This window comes from Papaver somniferum, chromosome 4, assembly GCF_003573695.1.
Source record: "Papaver somniferum cultivar HN1 chromosome 4, ASM357369v1, whole genome shotgun sequence".
NCBI classification, from domain to species: Eukaryota; Viridiplantae; Streptophyta; class Magnoliopsida; order Ranunculales; family Papaveraceae; genus Papaver; species Papaver somniferum.
Genome location: NC_039361.1, coordinates 68,894,074 through 68,899,917, shown reverse-complemented (window position 1 = coordinate 68,899,917; position 5,844 = coordinate 68,894,074). Strand labels below are relative to the sequence as shown.

The 5,844-nt window shown below is 37.1% G+C and overlaps 1 pseudogene; it reads left to right on the top strand.

Annotated features, from left to right (window-relative positions):
- Window positions 1-5,225, top strand: LOC113275815 (annotated as a pseudogene).
- The last annotated feature ends 619 nt before the right edge of the window (window positions 5,226-5,844 follow it).

Sequence of the window (5,844 nt, the reverse complement as noted above, 5' to 3'; positions counted from 1 at the left end):
TTTCTCATTCCCAAGAATCCCATCAATCTTCTCCTCTTCCTATTAAATAGCTTTCTCTTCTTTTTCTTTTTTCTTTCTCAAATCCGATTCGACACAGAGAAAATGACCGAACATAATAATGAAGTGATCGGAAAGGGAAAGGAAAACGTAGACGATGGTTCACTAAAGGTATGTATATTTTCATCTTTGAAAATTTTGATTTGAAAATTTTGGTATATTTTTAAATTTTTGATTTAGGGTTTATGTTTTCTTCTTTCTTCCAGAGCAATGTTAGGGACAGAAAACCCCCTAAAAAATATCAGGATTACGTAACTTTTGATAAAGAAATCAACAGCTCAGTCGCGGAAGTCTACAAAGAAGAATTTGGTATCAGCTCATTTATCCACAAAATCTGATGTTTCCGTTTCCCCTCTCTGTTGTCCTCCTTCAGATTTAAACTCTAATAACGAAAACCCTAGTTCTCCAATTCATACATCAAAACAGCCTTTAATTGCAAAATCTGGAAACTCTGATCTAAACCCTATTTCTCCAATTCTTCCATCACAACAACTTTTAGTCACAAAAGAGGAGGATCTAAATCCCAGTTATCCAAAGTTGGAAGCTATGTATTGTAAATCTGCAGAATCAGTAGCATATTGTATCAAAAGTCTAAAAAATATTCCTGATGAAGCTTTGGTGCTTCAGTTTATTTCAAAGAAGACAACAAGGTCGGTGAAGATGACACGGTGGGCACATCCTGGTTGTTTAAATATTAGGGGAGCAACTGGCATTGCAGGCTTCGATCTTCTTAAGGAAGAAGACAGAGTAAAAATGCAACTCTTAATGCGCGATGATGAAAAAACAGAGGTGATAAGTAAAGGTTGTTTCTCAATTGCTGTATCTGATAAAACTAAAGATCCCAAGTTCACTCCTAAGGAAGAACGTTTGTTTAATACCCAAGTGAAGCTAGTCCTTAGAGACCTGTTTCAGGAAAAAGTGAAGAAGGTTGCTCAAGCAACCTTCAATTCTCTCCCTGAATTGAAAGGTATGTTTTGTAATTATGTCAAAAGTCTTTGTATATTTATTTTTTGTGGAAAGTTTTTGTATACTTGTCTGAAACAAACACCATAATATCCTTGTTTTCACTGGTTGCTGCAGGTGCAACAATCATTGTGTCTGGTGACGGTCGTGGTTGGTCGAAGGATGCCATTCAGGTTCTATCTTATCCATACATTTTTATAAGTTTTGTTCACTCAATAATGTCTATGGTGCCGGATTTAGGTATCTGTAGAAACATATTATTAATGCTTCTCTCAATTTGTGGTGCTCATCTTCGTAATTAGGTTATTTTTCGACAAAGGTGTCCCAGCTTCTTGTATATTTATTATTAATGCCAACTGCTACTTTAATATGTTACTCGGTATTTTAACTTGTTACTTCCTGATTAAGAAAATATGTGACTTTCTACCAATTATTGCTTCACCCAAAAACATGGACAAAGTGCTAAACATATATATCTCCAGTTGCTGACATTCGTTTCTTGAATTCTCAGATTATAATCAAGATGGCACTTTCTAATGGAGTACAAAGCCTATGGGTTGGAAAAAACGGATTAATGTCTACTCCAGCTGTATCCGCTGTTTTACGTAAACGAATTGGTGCAAATGTATGTTCACATTTGTAATTTTGACCGTTCAATTTATCATACTGTTTTGTATTTTCTGGGATTTTGCCTACATTGGTTTTTTGTCAATTTTTTCCTACATTAATTCTTTGTCACATCAGCCTGATGAAACATTTCTTGTATGGATTGTAAATTTCTAATATCATCAGGGAGCTAAGGCATCTGGTGCTTTCATATTGACAGCAAGTCACAACCCTGGTCGTCCACATGAGGTATGGGACAACACTTTAGGTTTACATCTCTGGGTTTCAATTCTGTTTCTCTGTACATTATTGTCTTGTCAAAGTATGTGGTCTCTAGTTGTTGTTAAACTTCCCTGTCTACATCAGCTATCCTTGCTTATAATCTCTGCTTCTCAGGATTCTGAGATCAAGTACATCATGGAAAATGGCGGACCTCCTGCTGAGGAAGTGGCAATAAAGATTGATCACAATTTGAAAATAATGACAGAAGAAGATTACTTCGTAGCAAAAGATCTCCCAGATGTACTACCAAGGATGCCCTTATCATTCTAGTAACATTTCTCATTTGTTGGAGTTCTCTTAACATGTTCTAATTTCTGTTATCTAATTAATATGCTCTAGGTGGATCTTTCTAAAGAAGGAGTTCTAAAGTTCGAGGGAAGGCTCGATGTTGATGTTTTTGATTCAGAAAATGACTATGTGAAGTTGATGAAGTTAGTATCAGCACATATTCATACCTTTTACTGCAGGATAAGTACATTGGGGTTTCTTCAAAAATGTTCTAACAAGTCCCATGATCTTTATTACTTGTGATTCATGTCTTCTTTCAGGTCAATATTTGATTTCAAGTCTATTCGTAAGCTGATGAAGTCATCTAAATTCTCTTTCTGGTATGATGTCTATGGATCAGATATACCATGTTGTCTTTTTTGTTGAAATTTTAGTCCTCTGGATTTATTGTGTTTTTTTCTTTCTTCCTAATATTTTTTTCCTCAGTTATGACGCCCTTCATGGAGTAGCCGGAGCTTATGCAAACCGGATTTTTGTTCAAGAGCTTGGTGCTCAACATAGTTCTCTTATAAACTGTGTAACCACGGTATTACTGACTATGCGACATTCCTTTCTGTTGAAGAAGTTCCTTTATTGAACTGTTTTGTGATATATTAGCTTTATCTTCTGCATGGCCTTGTTATAAACAGGAAGCCTTGGGAGGAGGTCATCCAGACCCCAACAGGACTCATGCAATGGAGTTGGTTGCACATATGGGGTTGGGTAAACCTAAACCCAAAACAAAACGTAAATCGAAATCTAAAGATAAACCTGAAGCCAGTCCACCTGAATTTGGTGCTGCTGCTGCTTTTGGAGATGCTGAGTGTTGCATGATCTTCGGTAGCAGGGATGGTTGTACATGATAGCCAATAGTTACTATCACGAAACAAAGAAAGGTCTTGTTAAAACAAATGAAACAACATTCTTTTGTATTGCCATGTCAGGTTTTTTGCGACTCCGTCAGATTCTGTTGCTATAATTGCTGCACATGCTTTTAAAGCAATCCCTTACTTCTCCAAATTTGGCTTGAAAGGACTAGCCAGGTAGCTGAAGTCATTCATCTCCTCTGCATTTTCTTTGAAGTCAGTTAAATTAACGTCAAGTTTCCTAGTGTTTTAGTTGTTTAGGCTGTGTTCTTGTTAGGCACAAATTAAACTTGTTGTTGTTTCTTGCAGGAGCATGCCCACTTCAGCTGCTCTTGATGTTGTGGCTAGAAAATTAAACCTAAATTGCTTCGAGGTGATATTCCTGTGCATGCTTCTTTTCGTGCCACTGAAAAAAATTAAGTTTTTTAATTTCATATGATCCTCTTCATTCTCTTCCTTAAGCAGCATCATTATGGGGTTTCATTGGGGTTTCATATCAGGTACCAATTGACTGGAAAAGTTTCCGGAACTTAATAATTGCTGAAGAATGTTCAATTGGTGGTGATGAGAATTTTGGACTTGGTAAAATAGATGTTCCTCTCTTAGACAAACCCGTGTCTTTATCTTTTGACATTTCAGTCACAGAATGCTTTTGGAGCAGTTCAGGAACATTTTTGAGGTATTCCAGTATTAACCGATGTTCTGCTGTATATATTTATCTTCTTTTACAGGTGCAGGCGGTATTTGTGAGAAGGACGGAATATGGGCAGTTTTAGCCTGGCGATCGATTCTTGCCTATGCTAATAAAGATAAACTTCAAGGAGATGAAAAACTTGAGTCTGTCCAAGATATAGTTCTTCTTCATTGGCGTGCTTACGGTCGCCACTATTACACCCGATACGACTATGAAGTAAATTTTTTATTGTTGTTCTTCGTTAAATTTGATCCTAGTCTTAGGCTGCACCATGAACATTGAAATCTTGTTCTTTTTAGAATGTTTGTTTTTCTTCTTGTAGAATGTCGATATAGGTGCAGCTAAGGATTTGATGGAACATTTAGTCAATTTGCAAGCTTCCCTCTCTAATGTAACAAGTAAGACTGTAAAAAGAAAAAGAATCCGTCTGATTTCTTTGTAGAAATCAGTTGCGTCTGAATCGGTTTTAGCACAGATGTTTAATTTGATCGATGTGTTGATGTTGTTTTATGCAGGATCATAAAGGGAATCCGGTCAGATGTTGCAGATGTCATTCAAGCTGATGTATTTGAATACAGGGATCCTGTGGATGGATCTATCTCAAAGAACCAGGGTTTTAGATTCCTGTTTGCAGATGAATCAAGATTGGTAATGAATAAACCCTTTTCATAGCCTTCCATTTGCTGTTTCATATTTTGATGTCAGGTGGATCTATTACTATCTATTACTACTTGTCTAAAGCATTTCCTTTCCCTCCAATTCCAGGTCTTCCGTATTTCTGGAATTGGCCCAGAGGGTGCAACGATTCAGCTCCACATTGAACAACATGAGAATGATCCGGAAAAGTTTGTAAGGAAACCTAAAGAGGCCCTTGCTCCTCTGGTAAGAATCTCAACTCTTGTCTCACTCCACACTCTTTTCTCCTCTGTCTCACTCTGTACACTCTCTCTACCTTTGAATTGACGCTGTTGCATCTATTTGGCTTATTAGTATGATGTTGCACTAAAGCTTTTCAAGATGGAAGAGATGACTGGATTGTGTGCCTACCCAGAAGCTCCTGAAGTTATGAGCAATGCCTGAGAACTGGACCGGATGTTGAGCCAGCAAGCTTTCTCCGGTTTCGACTTTGGAAATGGAAGCGGGATCTCTGCCAACTCTTGCAAATTCACATAGAATCTGAAAGATAATCAAAATAACAATCTATCAGTTAAAATAGGCATAACTTCTTTGATATATTAGTTGTTAAGTTTCACGATTGAATCCTGTTGAAGATGTCAGATCTGGTATAGCTCCCCTTGAGAGATGCTTCCCGTCACTTTCGCTAAGAATGAAATGAAATCATTGACCCATTAGATTTCTCCTGTGCCTCCTTATGAATCTTATAAAAGGGATTTTGCTAAATACTCTTTTTTTGTTGTATGTGTACTATGGTCCAATTTCTGTGACGGTCAACCTCACACTAATCATCAAATGTAGGAATTTTTTGTGTACATCAAGCCCACCTTCAGAGCCACCAGAATTCTGAAGTTCGATGATCAAGAAGATGAAATTTTGAACGAGGCATCAATAGCTTCGCTTCTTTGTCGTTATCCTCATCTAATTCACTATTGATTTGAGTAGATTCTGAAATGTTCCCAAAAATTGAAAGAACTGTTATGCTGAGATGAAGGCAGAGGACTGAAACAGTTTTAATGTGTTAACCTTAAACTCTCTTTTTCCTCTCTGGATGAAGGCAGAGGACCATTATGTGCATTTGCCCACTCTTCTGCCATCTTAACAAGATGGCAACAGGATCTGTGGTACTTAACTGAATTATATGTTTACATTTGACTCCTGTTATCTGTAACAGATTATACAGCCTCTATTGAAGACAGTCGGTGTCTTTCAGTTGCGTAATGAATGCTGTATTTGTTGTCTCCCTATGGTATCTATTTCTCCGCTAGGATCTTGGTCATTGTTTCCGCTTCTTCTCTAATCTGTGTTTCATTATCTTCCCATTCTTCATCTACTTCTGTTTTAGATCTAGTTTGATTCTCTCTCTGTTTGATCTGTTCTTATATGATTTACAAATTTTCTTCAACATCAATGAAAAATCCAACTTCCTTCTCG